This window comes from Anolis sagrei, chromosome 5, assembly GCF_037176765.1.
Source record: "Anolis sagrei isolate rAnoSag1 chromosome 5, rAnoSag1.mat, whole genome shotgun sequence".
Lineage (NCBI taxonomy): Eukaryota > Metazoa > Chordata > Lepidosauria > Squamata > Dactyloidae > Anolis > Anolis sagrei.
Window position 1 is genome coordinate 143,304,057 of NC_090025.1, and position 19,069 is coordinate 143,323,125.

Genomic DNA, 19,069 nt, shown 5'->3' on the forward strand with positions numbered 1-19,069 from the left:
GAGAGGGGGGCTTATTTCGGCTCTTGCAAATCTTCCCCGAAGGCCCCTCCCCTTAGGTTCGGCGTTGCCTAGCAACTCAGGAGGGCGGTGCCCTGGGGGGGGGCGTGGCCTAGCCCTCTCAGTGGGTGGTTGCCTCCCTCCCTCCCTGCTTTCCTCCCTCCCTCCTTCCCCCCGCCCGCTGGGTAAGGCGAGGAGCCTCGCCGACGTCAGAGCATCCCGGCGCGCGCGCCCAGGAGAAGCGCCCCTCTCCCTCCGTTTGCCCCGGAAGGAGTCGCCCCCTCGGCCTCGGAAGTTGTCCTGAGCGAGGCCTGCCTGCCTGCTTTCCCTGCCGCTGTTGGTTATCGGAGGTCTGCTTGGCGTCGCGGCGGGGAGAGTCTCCGGCTACCCACGGGCGGCTGGGCCTCATGAAGGAGAAGGTGAGCGGGGAAGAAAACCTTCCGCCAACAGCCCAGGCCGGGCGCCTCTCCTCCTCCTCCTCCTCGGCCTGGCTTGGGAGCCACTGCTGCTGCTGCTGCTGCTGTTGTGAGGAGAGAGATTGAGAGCGGGCGGGAGGAACGCCTTGGGCTTTCCTTGTGGGCAGGGTGGGTGCTTATTAAATGTAGACGCCTCTCTGTTGACGCGCGTCAGTCGTGGAAGGGAGGCTGTTGTCAACAAATGCCCGCCCTGGCTGCGGTTTGGGCTGGGCAGCTCCCTTGGCTGAAGGGGTCATTGACGTGTCCGGCTGGGTGCTTTGCCTCCAGGAAGTGTCTATAATATTGCCATGTCTGTGCGTGTGTGTATGTGTGCTTTTCGCTTTTCAAAGCACCGAAACTACACTTGCGCTTCCATTGCAAGTATAAGGGGTCTCTCGAGGCCAGCTTCCTATTTTTCTGCAGTTGAGTTCTTGATAACAACAACAACAACAACAACAACAATTTTTATTGATTAGCCAATTGGCCTTATCAAAAACAAACAGTGTAGACACAACATGCAATATAATAATAATAATAATAATAATAATAACAAACTTTATTTGTACCCCGCTACCATCTCCCCAGGGGACTCGGTGCGGCTTACATGAGGCCGAGCCCAAATACAACAATACAAGCAATAAAACAACAATACAAGTAATTAAAATTAAAAAAAACCATAGACGATAAAATATACAACATTATCAATAAGACAGCACACAATTAAAAACTGGGAAGCCCAAATGTAAAATTAAAATTGGAAGTAATGCTGGGGCATGGACGAAAAGGTGATAGTGGTGTTTATGGAAGGGCATACGGGCAGACCTAAAGAAATGTAAAGTGCTTTGGAGGACAAAGTGCTATGGGATCATTATTCCGGGAAGGCACACTGGAACATACATCTAGTCCTCTTAAAATAAAATCTAAATATACAGGTAGCTATAGATATATGCATCAACTATCCTCATCTCCCCTACACTGCACCCCAATCTGATCTATGTACTCTGATCTCCTTTTAGCAGCTTTAAACAAATAAAGGGCAACTTTTGTTGTCAGAATGGGGTTATAACCAACAAAAAAAAGGGAAGTTTTGGCCACTGTATCCCTACTGGTTCTACTGCAAATAAAAGGCCATAAGTATTGTTTCTTTATAGAGGTGTAGGATGTGTCTACACCACGCATGGGCAAACTTTGGCCCTCCAGGTGTTTCGGACTTCAACTCCCACAATTCTTAACAGCCAGTAGGCTGTTAAGAATTGTGGGAGTTGAAGTCCGAAACACCTGGAGGGCCAAAGGTTGCTCATGTCTGAGGTACACTGTACAATTAATACAGTTTTACATCACTTTAACTGCCATGGCCCAGGACCCTTCCACACAGCTGAATAAAATCCCTCACTGTCTGCTTTGAACTAAAATTTATGGCAGTGTGGATCCAGATAATAATAAAAAATACTTTATTTATACCCGCCTCCATCTCCCCAAGGGGATTCAAGGTGGCTTACACAAGGCCAAGCCCACAATACAATACATCAGTATACAATAGACACAGCAATAAAATTAATGAAAAAATAAAAATAACATACAAAACAGTACATTATAAATAATACATCAACAAAATAAAATCACATCATTTAAGACGGGGGCGGGGATAAATCTCAGTGGGCAGGGCCAATTCCAAAGGATTAAAAAAATTAAAAACACTAGGTGAGACAGCAGTTTATTGTACCTGGACAGGAGATTCGGGGGATAAATGAGATTGGATTGCACTACTAGGGGAGGTAAAGTGCTTGTGAGGGCATTTGCAGGACTTGGTCAGGTCAGGGAATTCATTCATTCATTGAAGGCATATTGGAACAGCCAAGTTTTCAAGCTCTTCCTAAAGATTGCCAGGGTGGGGCTTGCCTAATATAACTCATTTCAAAGCAGATATTTTGGATTTTTTGTCTTGATTTAGGGCTGTGTGGAAGGACCCCCAGTGTCCTGTTGTAGCTTTGTCAGGTCTTTATCCATTGCCTCACTGAAGTACAACTCCCAAAATTCCATAGCATGCAGCCATAGCAGTTGAAGTGATAACAAACTGCATTACTTCTACAGTGAATGTGCACTCATAGTATGCTGAGCTAGGCAGACACATATTTCCCACATGTCCACTGCCTCTTCTTTCAGAGCACAGAAACTGGAAGAGCCACTAGATAACAAATGTTGCTCATACATTGCATACCTTGATGCAATCTATACAGAGTGTTCCCCAAAAAACGTGTATACAGCCTCTAACAGCAAATAGTAGCTATGGTGATTATTTGGTGGCTATGTACATATATTTATATTGAGGAATGGCTCTTCTTTCCTTTCAGAGCACAGAAACTAGAAGAGCCACCAAATAACAAATATTATTTGCCCGTACTTGTATTCCTTGATGCAATCTATACAGACTGTTTCCTAAAAATGTATACAGCCTCTAACAGCAAATAGTAGCTATGGTAATTATTTGGTGGCTATGTACATATATTTATACAGAAGATTAAATGTTATAATAATGATTTAGTCAGTTACAAATTGCAATTTTATGGAAGGTGTTCAAATGATCATCCCTGTGTAGCAGTGTGCTATTCACAAACCCACAGTTGCAAACTTCACTTGTTTCTCTTGTACTTTAATGACACTTCTCTACTAATGGCATCTTCAATTATTTTAAGGATACAGTATATATATTGGATTGCTGTAAGTTTTTTGGGCTGTATAGCCAAGTTCCAGAAGCATACTCTCCAGATGTTTTGTCTGTATCTATGGCAGGCATCCTCAAGCCCAAAAAACTTACAGCAACCCAGTGATTCTGGCCATGAAAACCTTCGACAATACATTATATATTTTGTTTGAAATAAATTGCAGTAAATAAATAAAGTTCCAGAATTACAAGTAGTTAAGGGTGTATTTGGTGGGGGGGGATGGTGGGAGACATCCTGTATTTTATAATGGATGTCCTTGAGATAAATAACATGGAGGTGGAAGCAAAGACAGATGCTGTCTTGTGTGTTGTTTTTATTGTAGTGATCACTGGCTTAGTTGTGAACCTGCTTTGTAAATCAGTTAAGCTGATGTGCATGAACATATGTAAATTATGTTCCTGCATGTCTCAAGTTGATTGTGCATCAATATAAAACGGCTTAAAACAGACATCCTCAAACTGCGGCCCTCCAGCTGTTTGGGCCTCCAACTCCCAGAAGCTCCAACAAGCTTGTTCAATTGTTTGGAATTCTGGCAGTTGAAGGCCCAGACATCTGGAGGGCTGCAGTTTGAGGATGCCTGGCTCAAAATATTGCAGTCCATTATACAGTTCGAATGTATCCCTCTCTATGAACCATCTTGGAGATTAAGATCTTCTGGGAAGTCCCTGCTCTCAGTTCCACCTCCTTCGCTGGTACAGTTGTTGGAGACGAGAGACATGGCCTTCTCTGTGGTGGCCCCTCAGCTGTGGAACCCCCTCCCCAGTGAGAGTAGATCAGCCCCCTCCCTCCTGGCTTTTAGAAAGAAAGTAAAAATGTGGCTATGGGACCAAGCCTTTGGATAATTGTGATGCAATAAATGAATAAGGAATATGTGCAATGACAACTGGAATGGCTTTGAATTATGATCTTGGACTGTGTGGTTTTAACAATTGGTGTAATGTCTAGATGTTTTAATTTCTTTTGTTTTAATGTACATGTTTATTTTTAATTGTATGTTGTTTTTATGGCATTGAATTATTGCCTATGTGTAAATGCCGCTCTGAGTCCCCTTTGGGGTGAGAAGGGTGGGGTATAAATATGATAAATAAATAATCAGAATAGTAGACATGATTTAAACAGTAATCTCTCAAAACTGGATTTCTGAGGCTCTTCAAATAAAATATAACTTGGTCACTGTGATTTTCACAATACTTTGATTTATTTAATTTGATGAACTGCCTTTGGAGATAAATACTGCTCCTTACACATCAAGACAGTTTGATCTTGTAAGCAGGAATGGAGATGTTTCTTTACTCAGAGATGACCTATAACTGATGACTCCAGTATAGCATCAAGCCTTTCATATTTACCATAGACCTACAGGAATTGAAATGTGTTCTCAACATCTTTTTCCCCCCTTGAACATGTATGTTGTACTTATTTGAGGTAGTGGAAGCAGTGCTTGTGTGTGTGTGTGTTTATTTGTGATGACAAGAAATGGCTTCTGCTGGATGGGGGGAATGCTAGAATTTGCAGTAAAAAGTAGTGTTTCTAGCCTCTAACTTGTTGGGCTTTGACTCTTAATAGCTATGGTTTTTTATTTTGTTTTTCATTTGTCTAACTGTAAATTCTTCAGAAGAAGATTCATGCTTTTATGCCTCTTGTAAAATCTTTGTAATATGTTAGTAAAGTGATTCTGTGTGTGCTTTCAGACTGATGCCAAAATTGCTGAAGGAATTCTAAATGAATCAAGTAACTAGATTTTTGAAGTATGGCCTGAGAAGTAAAGTATGCCAGAAATAGTGACATTTGTTCACTCAAGCATTTCTTCCTGGCATTTAAACAAAATAGTTCATTTTTTAAAAAAATATTTGAACTTGCTTCTCAAGCAAGTACAAAGTGAATCACATCAATGATAAAGAAGACACAGATCCTCCTTCAGGTTTATAGAATAAAAAGAGATTCCATTACAAGGAAGGAGATCTGCTTGGTAGTGCCAGATCAATGCAATGATTATTCATAGACATTTATATCTAGTGGGAGTCAGGCTCATTTTCCCTTGTGGATGTCCTTAGTTGGATAAAAGTGATGGTTGATGGAAAAGGCTGGATTTTACTGGCCTTGCTTTTGAAGTCCCATGCCAATTGGTAGCTGAATGTGGGTAATTTTTTTTTCCATTTTTACTCTGCAAAATGTTTGTAACAACATAGTGGTGGGGAATTTAGGGCAAATTACTTGCTTACACAGGGTGTAGAAGAGTTAGCCTTACACTACTTAATTCACATGCATTTATAGGATTACTGAGATGAGATGCTGTCTATGTCATAGATGGTATACTTAAACCTGTGATTTATTTTGAATGTTGCTTAGTAGTATAAACATAAAAAGGTAGTTGATATAGCTACACAGTATTGGAAGTTGGCACTAATGTTTTAAGTCCTAAGTCGTTTTCATAATGCAGACAAGTAAGTGAAATGACTAGTGGAATTGTGAAATGACTAGTGGAATGGCCTTGGATTTGACTCTGGATGACATGATTTTAATAATTATTTTAATATTGCTGCTGAGTTTTGGTTTTAATGTATATGTCTATTTTTACTGTATATACGAATGTGCATGGCATCAAATTGCTGCTTTTTTGTAAGGACGCTCGACGAGTCCTTCCTTTTGGGGTGAGAAGGGTGGGATATAAATGTAATAAATAAATAAATAAATTTAGTCCTGTTTTCGTTTTTTTAAAATGCAAGTTTTCTGAGGGATAAAATCAGAGTTAACTGGTCATACTTCTGAAGTTATCAGATGGTACCCATGTTCCTAACTATCTAATTAATTCTCAGAAGTAAATGAAGTAAGCCACCCTTTTATCCATCTTTCTTCCTATGGACTCTGTGGGACTTATTTCTGAATTAATGTCTGTATTATGAAAATACCAACTTTAAATAAAGGTGATAATATTCGGTTTATAGTGATTATGCATACTTTAAATTATTTTTCCCAGTTAATTCTTTTATTTTGAAGATCAGTTCATTATCTAAAGTCAAATGTTACATTGTTTCAATGATTAACACTGAAATATTGGAACATTGAAGGGATAGTCTTAAAAAATGTCCAACCAGAGTAATTTAGGTTTATGCTTATATGCACGTACAGAAAGGGTCTTTTCATGTGCCACTGTGATTAACAAACCAAAGAGGCTCTGTGAAAATGCAGTTATAGTAAATGCTAATTCAAACTTCATGGTACTTTTTAGTTTGCCAGGTTGGGTTGAATAAAGTATGTCTCTCACAACTAACTTTATTTACCATTTTATTTTAGCTTAAATCTAAGAGAAACTGCATTCATAAAAATATTGAATGAGGTTAGGTAGCATTTTTTAATTGACACACAGTCATCCTCCATTGCTGCAAAACCTGGGCATTTCTTGATAACATCCCAGCACTTTAATGGTTTTTAAACGTAGTTCTGCTTAACAATTCAGAATTCTTTTTTTCTCTCACTGGAGAAAACATCTGCCTGGTACTGTGCTTGTCCCAGGGTCATGCCTATTCCTCTTTCTGACATAAAAATAGGTGTGTGGAAATTGTCACTGTGTGTCTATGTTTGCAGGGGTTGTCTCTTTACGTTGGCTGCTTTCAAATGGCTTTCCTTCCCATGTTGGGCATTTGTTCCAGGGAGGCTATTTGTGCCCCCAAAGGATCTTGCCCATGGAATTGTGCAGATATTGTACAGTTTCTATTTCTTTGTTTTTAGTTTGCACAAAAAGCAGTTCTTTTGTGGAACAGGAAGATTTGATCCCCATTGTGTAGGGATGTCTAGTAGTGAGCCGTAGGGACATACTTTATGGCAGTGGTTCCCAACCTTTTTTTGACCAGGGACCACTTTGATCAGGGACAACTCTCCAACGTCAGTACCAAAGGGTTACAAATCAGTTTTTGGTCAACTTCAAATTTGGTTTGGTTATTTGGGGTGCAGAAAATTGCATTGGATAGACCAAATCAGCTCTAGTTTCTGATACAGAACATATGTCATCCAGTAGTTGCCCACAGAAAACCATATTTAATAATCCTCGGCACTATAAGAAGGTTTTGCAAGACCAGTTTCTCTTGTTGTAGTAATAGTGAGGCTGTGGACCATATTTCCAGTCTTGGGGATCTCTGGTGGTCCATGGACCACAGATTGGAAACCATTGCTCTATTGGTATGGGACAAAATGTGGATATTGTCACCAATATAAATATCACTCCACTAGTGACATTTTCCTTCAGTGCTCACATTTCAAAAAAGGAAAGAAAATCATAAGGTGTTGAATTTTAAAGTCTTGGAGCAGTTTTTGACCCCAGGAATTCTTTAGATGGTGGTACAGAAGTGGATCAAAGTCCATGTCTGTGTTTTTTAAAAAGAAAGTAAATACCTTAAAGGCCCTGTCTGATTTTGGAAACTAAGCAAGGTTAGCCCCATTTAGTACTTGGATGGGAGACCACCAATAAATATGAGGTGCATTAGGTTATATTTCAGAGGAAGGAACTGGCAAAACCACCTCCGAGTATTCCTTTTCTAAGAAAATTCTATGAAAATCATGAGGTCGTCATAAATTGGCAGGCGATTTGAAGGCACATACACTCACATTTAACAATGTAGGGATGTCTTTACACTTTTTTCAATGGTAAATTGTTAGGCTTCCAGAAGAGGCCGTTCACACTTTTTTGCTAGAAAAAAATGTAGGTTGAGGAGACTGAAAGAGTAGAGCTGTATGCAAACTTAGAGCTACATTTTACCACCATCACATTATGTATAGAAATTACTTTTCTGTTTTAGCAACAGCTATGGTTCTGGCATAATCTGAGTATGAGATATCGTTCTTCATGCATATTAAATGCTGAATTTATTCTTGTAACTTCCTTTTGGCAACAGTTAAAGATGGACCATGTGCAAAGGATTTGTTCTATTTATCTGGCCTAACCAATTCCCTGAATAGTTTATTGATGTTCCTTAGTGTAGGAGGCAAAGATGTCATTATAGACAGTTTTAGATAGAACAAATATTAGAAGGATATTCATATATGTATAATACATTAAATGAATGAATATTAATGTTGTGTTAACATTAGAGTATACCTATTACAAGACACAGTTGTTGTTTAAGTTGTTTGTTTAGTGATACAAGGGAGAGAAGGAGTTGGGATTACAGGGCAGTTGTTTTTCAAGCACATATAATTTTGAGTGTTTTCACCTTACTGTATGTATGCTTTGAACATTCACTGAATTTCTTTTTAAATTAATTTTTATTTAGAAAAAAAACATACAAAACTTACATCCTAAAATATTTTTTCTAGAGTAAAAGAAAACATTTTACTATTACATTCTGAACATCAAAATACATCAACTACATGCAATCTACATTAATCTAAGGATGTTACATTCTCTGATGGTTATATTTTCTCAATTTTCTACACCCATTAAATGATAAAGAACCATTGATACATCCTTTCCCCACATAACAGTCTTTGCTGATGGAACACAATGAATGGGCTCCAGTCTATCTCAAAGTTAGTTAGAGATGTTACATCTCTAAAATCCACTGAATTTCCGATGGGTGGGAGATAGGAAAGTGCTTATATTTCAATGGTAGTGATGCTGGGAAAAGAGGAGTCAATATAGAAGTCCCTTTTTGAACTGTCAAAACTAATTTTGGAGTATAGATATCTCCATTTTATATGTGTGAAAATGTTAAGAACAATATTATCTCCTGTAGTGTCAACAATTTTGAGGTTGCTTTCTTAGCCAAGACAAAACCTTTTGATGACTTCTGTATTTCCTTCTGTTTTCCTTCTGACTCTCCCTTCTCTTCTTAAAAAAAAAAAGAAGCATGAGAGCTTACTCCTGTGCACCTGAGCTGCTCTGAATGCCTTTTCAATGTAGCAGCCAAATCACTGGCCAACACACATGTTGGTGCCTCATATGTTAGACCTGTTTCTAGGTATATGTGACATACTGAGTCTAAAAATGGCACAGCTTTTCCTATATGAGTTTTAGTTTTTGAGATACAAACATATAGCAGTTGCTATCTGCTTGCCCATAGAAAATCATGATAACCTTATATAAGAAACTGGTAGTGGTGGTGTGGTCTATCTAATGCAATTTTCTGAAACAGTGCCTCAAATAACCCCAGGAACAGGCTGAAAAAACCAAGAAAAAAAGTTGCCCTATGTAATGTGTGACTTTTCCACAGGTAGAAATTGTTGTTAACCACTGCATTTCCAACATTGAGAAGAAGGGGCTTTGTTAGAAGGTAATGGCAAACAAGCTGTGGTGAGATTAACAGTAAAAAAAACACAGGAGTCTACAGGTAATCTCTTCTTCATAGGTGCCATTAGTGAAATAGATGTTTTATAATGTGTGTGTGTACTTTCTGCCTGTCAACTTATGGACCCCATGAATTTATTAGACAAGAAATACTCCGCAGTAGTTTTGCCAGTTCCTTCCTCTGAAATGTGTGTGTACAATTTGATAAAAGAAATATCTACAAACTATTCACATCTATTAAAGGTCTCCGATTTCAGTAATGGCAGCTATGAGGAAAATCAACCTTGTAATTTTGTATATTTTCTAGTTCCCTAGCTCACCATGTATTTAGTTAGAAAAATAGAGAAAGCTTACATGATGTAGTACTTTGAGTGCTGGACTTAGTATTTGTGGGAGCCATGATTTAAAGTGCCACCACACGTTCCATGACTTTGCCCAAGTAGGGGAGATTGGAAACTGGCTGAAAGTTGTCTAATTGAGTGGGGTTTTGTCCTGGTAGAGGCGGGAGGGGAGAGGGTGTAAAGTGATAAATTATTCAATATTGAGAGGTATGGAGATCAGTAAATATTTCCAATTGGTGTTGCAACATTAGACCAGAATGTTGTAGAAGGACTATATCCATTTTTAAAAGGCTATTCTATTAGCTTCATAGAAAACAAGATTTGGATAAACTTTTAAAACTCTCGCAAAGGAAGGCAATTGTGGTAAACCCTCTCTAAGCGTATCTTATCAAAAAAATTAAATGATAGATTTGTCCTAGGGTCCTTGTAAATTAAAATAATGGCACTGTACGGTATACAATGTTTTTGTTAAGTGCCATACACACATATATCAAATATTGAATGTGTATATACACACACATGCATGTGTGTGTGTTGTTTTCTGAAGGACCCCCTGCACTTCAGAAATGTATGCATTTATTTAGAAGGTGGTATGTATGATGATCACATAGAAAAATGGTTAATTTACTGATGATGATGATGATGATGATGATGATGATACTTTATTTCTAGATCGTCCTCTCTCCCAATAGGGAGGTTTACACACAGTAATAGACAAATATTCAATGCCTTACAAAGTACAGACAACATCAGGAATAATACAAAATAATGAACCATAATAACAATAAACTTATAATGAAAAATTAAACATTGAAATGGAACTAGGTAGCATTAAACCAAGTTAGACAATAAACAAAGACATGAGTGAACATTAAACATATATCATTTAAAGCCATTAGAAATGAATTCCATTTGAAATGGCCAATACAGGTGTTTATTAAAAATGTATCATAGCCATCATATAGTGTAAATGGATTTACCAGCATTACAATATCTTAGTCCTCCTCTCCATATGATGAAGTGCATAAGTGCATTTTCAAAAGTTTCTTAAAGGAGAGGAGGGTAGAGCCATTTTTATTTCTTTTGGAAGAGAGTTCCAGAGGTGGGGAGCGATCACGGAGAAGGCTCCCTCTCTCGTTCCCACCAGCCGAGCTTGAGACAGGGGTGGGACTGAGAGCAGGGCCTCCTCCACTGACCGCAGTACACGTGATGGCCTATATAGGGAGATGCGATTGGACAAATAGCCTGGACCCAAACCATTTAGGACTTTATAGATAACGACCAGCACTGATGGCTGTTAAATTGCCTGCTGTATATTACTAAGGAAACTGTTTACATCAGACTGATTATGGAATAGGGAGGTCTAGCAACTATGATATGCATACTGTATAATAACATTCCAATGAAAATTTAATGTTTCAGGATAAGTTTGTTAAAAGATCAGTGTTTATTACTTTGTAAATAAAATTGAATTATTTATTCCCATATTCTTCATTTAATACGATCAAAACATACATATAGATATGTATTTTATGTAGCTGCAAAAGAAAACCCCCGAGTTTTCAAAAACCATACCCTTAATCTCCACATTTTGACATGCTTACAACAGTACATTTATAGTGTTCAATGCCTTCTGGTCAAAAGGAGATCGGGAAAGTCTGTTTTAGAAAAGATCTGCTAACGTAACCCTAATGTTAGTGGTGAAATGCCATATGTAACAGTAGCATCCATAAATATTTTATTTGTACTCTAGGTATTTTGTTATGCATAGTTTGCAGTAAAACTGTCATCCTTAATAGAAATCTCTCTACATAAGTCTGAAGAGCATTTCGTACCACTGACAGTCGTGCTGAAAAATGTCATTATGTATCTCAGTTGCATATTATCACAGGACCGTTGTTTTATTCCTAAGTGGCTGTTTTCTTTTTGAATCCATGCATATTAATGTGATGTTTTTCTGTGTAATTCCAGAGATGTATAATTAATTCAGTTCTTTTAAAAAATGAAATGCCATCTTTCTCTGTTTATTAGAACTTTCTTTAGTAAGTTCAGTGCTATATTGATTCCTAGAGTGTTTCGTCATGTTTTGATATTTTTATGTGGAAAGATTTATGTGACCAGATATGTACTTCTCTTAGTTCTGCTCTGTCCAAAATGATGGGCCCAGGCTGCAAGGCTACACACAGATTAACACTTCCAAAAGCTAATAAATGTTTGCACTGATTATGAGAAAACTGTACTGTAATTGTCAGACTTTTTTGTGGCTACCTTGGGAGGGGTCAGCTGTTTTTTTCCCACTGGTGACACAGCTTTTGTCAATGAAACAGGAGGGGAGATCATTCCTCCTGCAGTCTTCTCCATGTAACAGCTATCTTGAACAGCAGTGTGCTAAATAGTTAGATGTATATAGCTTTTTATTTCTCATGGTCTTAAGAAATAGATATTCTAATAGCTTCCACAGGGTAGAAGTGATATTTGCTTTTGAAAAAAAACCCACAAATTTTGAATGGGGCAGAAAATGTATACTGAAATAATCTATTGCAATTGCGTACCATTATTCAGTTAAGTGGTCTAGAAGGATGTTATTTTTCACTTATGGTTGCTCCACCTGTGGATCATCATGTCTATATATAAAATGGTATCCTTTAAGTGGTGTCCCTCCTGGGCTGACCCTGCTTAGCTTCCAAGATCAGTAGGAACTGGTGCCTTTGGGATGTTTAGGCTGGGTTACCCTTTATGGAGAGGGGGGAATTAAATCTGTAAGAATAGCAATGGAATACCTTGAAAGAAGAAAAAGTTAAGGGGGGCGGGGGAGAACTTCATTTATTTATTTGTGCCCTTCCTTTGTTATTAAATTTGTTAATGGATAATTTAGTGTTGATAATGAATTTTGTGATCCTTTATTATGTACTGTGGAAAAAAAATAAATACAATATTTTGAAGAATTTAATAGAGAAACATTTTAAGACTGCTCAGGAACAGGTCTAGACTTTTTCAAGCAGGGCTGTAGACCTGCCAGCCCAGTCATACTGCCCTAACTACATTTCCTTGTAATGTTGTATTTCAGTGTGGCTGAGTCTTGCTTCAAATAGTGGCCACTTCTTTGTCATCTAGTTAGCCCTGCCCAAATTTTGGCAGTAGTGCCTGCCTGTGATTTTTGCTGTGTACAACAAACAACATATACTATTTTATAATCATAGAACTATAGAGTTTGAAGAGATCCCAAGGGCCATCCAGTCCAACTGTTTGCCATGGAGGAACACTAGTCCAGGCATTTCCAACAGATAGCCATAGTCTCTGTTTGAAAACCCTGCAGAGAAGGACATCCTACCACACTCAAAGACAGCATATTCCATTGTCAGAGAACTTGGTCAGAAATGCTTTTCATGGGATTTAGGTGGAATCTTCTTTTCTGTAGTTTGAATCCATTTTTGCCATTATTCCATCCATTCCTGACTTCATATGTGTGGACCACAGCTCCTATAATCCTCAGGTAGATAACAAATTTGGAGAGCACCATGCTGGGAAAGACTACACTGTGTTTTCAAAGGTTTTTCAGTTTTGCTAGTATTCCTGATACAGAATGATGTCCACAAAAGTCAGTTATGAAAATACTCAATTTCAAAAACGTTCTCGCATGAGTTCAAGTGAACACAGTTTGTTTTGGTCAATTTAGCATGTTTTGTTACTGAAAGCATCTGCTAGTGTTGGACACAATGTTGCACAAGAAACTGAGATTTGTACTGTCTAAGGTTTTTATGGCTGGAATCACAGAGATGTTGTGGTTTCAGGACTGTATAGCCACGTTCTGAAGATGCTAGCTATAGATGTAGGCGAAATGTCAGGAGACAATGCTGCTAGGGCACAGCTATAACAGCATAACACCCAATTACTAAGATTTAATTGATTAAAGATGTTATTACAAAATCCAAATTGTTTATTGTACAAGCCCAAAGCCATGACAAAAGGTACAGGGTGCACAGAATAGTACCCTCAGAGCAAACAGGAAACAAAACCTAACAAACAAGGGCCATTACGAAGTCTGTCTTTGTAGTACTCAAATATTTGTTTTTATTTTTACTTTTCTGTCACTTGCCTCCCAAAGAAAGAGGATAAATTTCTAAAAAAAATTAAATATAGAAAAAAAAACCCTGCAATTCTGTGATACAGCTAAATATATTAGATCTTGTTTGCGTTTTCGGTTGTGTTTTGGTTTTTATTTTTATTGTAACTTGTTCGGGCTTGGCCTCATGTAAGCTGCTCCGAGTCCCCACTGGGGAGATGGTGGCGGGGTATAAATAAAGTTTATTATTTATTATCTATTTGAGTGATGTTATTTATGAACCCTGCATTTCTTTGATACAGATAAATCACTCAATCTATTTGAGTGATTAAATATTATTTTTCCCAGAGTAATATACATGTTCTCTTGGAAGATGGCTACACTTTATTGCTTTTCCTCCTCTATTAAGAGCACCTAGGGCTCTCCTCCTTCTGTCCTGCTAAAATTGTGCATGGTGTTGCTGTTAATTTGGTTATTATGGTTTTAATTAGGATATCATTATCTGCTGTAACGATTAATTGATTTTCCAGTGAAGACTATAAGAAAAACACAGTAGAATGCAAACAGCATGTTTTCAGAGAAATTTGCTGAGGTTGATTTTCCATGCTTTCCTACAGAACAGATAACACCATGAAAGCATTCCTGTGGGAGACAAATAGGTCCTTTGTCTTCAGCCTTTCATTTCAGTATCCTGAGAATCTCCTTTAAAAAAAACAGATACTCCACATGACTGTAAAGGTATCTGAAATCTTGACTATCTTCATTAGACATTACTTTATTACTAACACGGGTCTGTAGGTGAGTGAACTCTGTGCCATGCAAAGCTATAAGCCCCCACCCTTTTCTGTGAGTTGGGTACATTAGACTTAGAATTACAAAAAATATGTTTAAAACCACTTTGGAATAGCAGTTTAACAACTTGAAGGCAGTCATGCGGAATCTTTTAAGATTGTCTAGCTAATTCTTTTCTTGGTGGTGCTGATTCTTTTTTTAAACACATAGTGTAATTGTCTTTACTGAAAGTACTCTAAGAGTACTGTTTGTTCAGACAAGTTGTTTCTTGCATGTCTGTTGCCAAGTTAACCTTTCACATACTTGGCATGATCAACAGATAAGCTGAAGAAGCCCCCCCCCCTCCAGTCTGTGAAGAGGTGTGTGGGTAGAATGGATGGGATGATTATGTGGTTAATGTGACTGAGAAGGCAAGTGAATAAGTAATTAGGATTGATGCAAGGTTAGTTTTAATGAAGCACAGCTTTTGCTGGAGCTGGACATTTCAGAATTTTGGGCTTCATTCCTGTTTGCAAACAACTTGAATATCAACCTGAGCCAGCTATCACAAAGGTGGGCCCCCATCCTGTTCGTTTCTTTATGTGTAAGAGGAAGCAAGAGAATTGGTAGTGTTGACGGCTTGCTCGTGTTATTTATAAATCTCGAGGTATGAAGAAATGGAGCCCAGTTGTCTCAGTTGATGATGTTATGCCCTACTCAAGCACCCGCCCATCTGAATTGATTAACAAGACATAATTTATTAATAGTGAAATGATGACAGTACAAAAACAAAACCACCTTATAAGATAACATTTTTTTGTACTTGACGTCATGGAAGACTAGTTCACACACTTACCAAACCTGTAATTCCCTAACCTAGTGTGCTGCAGTGACCTCGACTTACTTCCTGGATAGTGTGTCATAGTGGGATGTATAATCTATCTACTTCATCAAGTGTACAGAATCCCTGCCTTGGCAGGTTTGTGATTCCCTGGAATACTAAGAATTTCCCTTTGAGATCTTTCTAGCTGTAGCCTTGATTCAAGCTGTTTTCAACAGGTAAGTTTCTTCCCTAAAGTTTGTAAATCATAGTAACCATATGACTGTTGTTGAAGGTTTAGCTCTTTTCCCTTATGCTTTAGCAACTTGGCCCATGAATTTCACAGCAGACAACAAATACACAGTGGTGTGGAAAAGAGGATAAAAGCCATTCAAAACATGGGGCACAGGCAAGAATAGAGGGCCTCCTATGATCTATGAGGTAGGTTTACATTATAGAGTTAAAATAGCTTCAAACTCATTTGACGTGAGGAATGTTGCATAGAGAATCTAGGACTCTTGTTTAAGCATATGAATCCCAGGTGGCAGCACAACTCTAGGGTTTATTGGATAGAACTGGTTACCTGGATCAATTCCTGATTAAGTTCAGATCTAGTTAATGGTCTTGATTGCCTTGGTAGATGCTCCATGTGGGGAACTGAACAGGAGGATTTGCTTTTTTGTTGATTCTGCTAAACCTTTTGAGACATTTGGCTACTATAGACCTTTGGAGTGACGTATTTTGGAGTGGTTTTTTTGGGCTGAATGTGTGGTGGAGCCTCCTTTCCTGGAAACTTTTAAACAGAGACTGGATGACCATCTGTCAGGGGTAGTTTGATTGTGCTTTTCCTGCTTTTTTTGGGGGGGGGAGGGGTGGACTAGATAGCCCATGTAGTCTCTTCCAATACTATGATTATATGATTCTATGTTCTCAACCTGTGGGTCCCCTGATGTTTTGAACTTCAACTCCCATACACTGGCTGGGATTTCTAGAAGTTGTAGGCCAAAACACCTGGAGACCCACAGGTTGAGAATCACTGTTCTAGAAGGTAATTCTGGGAAATGCCCTTAGGGTATTCAGGCTTGCTGGCTTAACATTTTCTTGATTTCATTTTCTCTATTTCATTTTCTCTATATTTCCTGGTTTGATTGTGGGTTAATAGTCTTTAAAAACATTTTCCTTGTGTTGTCGAAGACTTTTGTGGCTGGAATCACTTGGTTACTGTGAGTTTTCCAGGCTGTATGGCCATGTTCCAGAAGCATTCTCTCCTTCTGGAACATGGCCATACAGCCCGGAAAACTCAGAGCAACCCATTATTTTCCTTTTCTTTCTAGAAGGGGAAGGGAAATGGGCATGGAAAGAACCTTATTTTAAACTAAACTGTTGAAGTCTTAGTTAAGACATCTCTGAGTGTAACAATGGCAAGATAACATGCCAGTAGCCAGTGGGATGTAATGGCCATCTTCTGCCTTACAGAAATGACATTTTTCTCAGCAGTGTGTATAGTTAATGTTGAAGAGATGCAGAAAAATGTGCTAGATTTGACTGTCAGTTTACAAGCAATGAAACTTAAACAGAACATGATGTCACAATAGAAAAGAGTGACTATTGTGTGGCATCAGATTAGGAAAATATAAATAAGAAAACAGACCATTGCTCTTTTTGAGTATGAATTTCAATGAAATTAGATTACATGTATATCCATGTCTTTCTGCATGTTACAATGATCATACTCATTTAAACCTGTACTAATATTTACATGTGTCAGTCACACCTAGTTCAAATTACTGCTTGCTTGCTTTCCTTATTGGTTGCCTTGACAGTTCAGATTAATATGTAAATATTGTAAAGTGTGAGAATTCCCTGTATGAAGATTGTATCATGCTAGTTATGAATATTCCCCCTTCAGATATACTGTAGAGACATTTCACAGTCAATAAAGCAAGTAACTAGAAAGTAGAAGTTTCGTAATTCCTGCTTCAATAGATATTACAATCTTTTGCATATCTTTTCCTCATTTTCTAAAGGAGACATGTGCTTAATTGAAACTAGATTGATAAATCATCTGCCTTTGTTAATGAGTTGTGATTGATTCCCACTAGGATTGGTGGGTGGAGGGTAGATATCAGAGATGAAGTCAGAAGGTCTGGGTGCATCTAGTTTGCTATCCAGCCTGTTCCCTTGCAAGTGCACTACATACTCTTCTGTTGGTTTATAGGAGTATTGGGGGTTAGATAGGTAGTACCCCATGTCTCTAAATAGTTAAACAAACCCTGCTGCTAATAAATAACTCCCACATAATTAAAGAGTTGGATACCTTTTTTGGCTCATGTGGCTTTTAAAACTCTTGATTATCTCATCCATCACTAAATAGTGCAGTTAGCAACAGAAATACTGTAGTTTGTGTGTTGTTTATTTAATTTATATCCTGCTTTTTCTCCCTATAAGGATCTCAAATAGTTTTTATCTATAAAAAGAAAGCATGGAGCACATGTTGGGAAGATATGTAGGTAGAATTTGACAACTTTTGGACTTCTAGCACAGAGTCATGTCTGTAGCTTACACATGTGTGGCTTGCATTCAAGGGTTTTTAGATGGGGGTGAAAGGGCTCTTTTTGATAGAGTTCTTTTGCCCTTTTTCACCCTGTCCAAAGCGTCCTTGTCCACAACTTGCAAACAGGGTGGGCAGAAGCAAAAGCTACTGGTAAGAAGTGAGGGCAGAGACAATTTAAAGGAGAAAGAAGTGGCTGATACTTGTTTCAAGGGGAAGGAAAAGATTGCTTTGTTTCTTGCTCCTTTGAGTTTGCTGTCTTCTCTCTTGAAAGTTGGGGCAGGGGCACTGAGCAGTATGGACAGAGCATTAGACTGCACCCACTTGATATACAGTCTAAGCTCTAGAGCAGTGGTTCTCAACTTTTTTTTGACCAATGACCACTTCACCAGGGACCACTTTGGCTTGGGACAACTCTCCAACTTTAGTACCAAAAGGGTTAGGAATCAGTTTTTGGTCAACTTCAGATTTGATTTGGTTAGACCACATCAGCTCTAGTTCTGATACAGAACGTATGCCATCCAGTAGTCGCCATCTTCTCACCCACAGAAAACCCTATTTAATAATCTAGAGCCACGGACCTTAATTTAGGTCTCGCGGCCCACAGGTTGGGAACCACTGCTCTAGAAAGAGAAGAGAAACTTTTTGGGGAGAGGAGTAAAAGGAAATAGAATTCATTTACCTTTGTGGACAAGATTTCCCTCTTGTTGTGCTTGAGGGGTTTCATCAGTATTGAGCTAACCATTGTGGGGAAATGGAATGCTGGACAAGAGAGGCCTTTAGTCTCATCCATTTAGTCTTAGGTTCTTTAAAAGATCCTGATATCGGAACTTTAATTTTTTTGTTTTATCAGAATTAATCAGACTGAAGTTTTTATTTTATCAAAGAAGTGGAATGTTATTCCTATTTTAATGCATGCAAGCATATTCTGTTGACTAGAGGTCAAGAACAAAAGCTTTGGAATGTGAGTGAGCTTTTGGTGTGCTCTCTTGGCGGTCTACTAAAATAACGTTTATAGCATACCAAACAATACTATTTTTCATTGTTATTAAGTAGGGTTGGGTGTTT

At 38.4% G+C, this 19,069-nt stretch overlaps 1 protein-coding gene across 1 annotated transcript in view; it reads left to right on the plus strand.

The window, feature by feature from the left end:
* The first annotated feature begins 205 nt into the window (after positions 1-205).
* FRS2 (fibroblast growth factor receptor substrate 2) overlaps positions 206-19,069 on the plus strand; it is a 50,016-nt gene continuing 31,152 nt past the window's right edge. The window contains exon 1 of the mRNA XM_060777474.2: positions 206-416. The gene's annotated coding sequence lies outside the window, so the exon portion shown is untranslated. The remainder of the gene's footprint in view (positions 417-19,069) is intronic.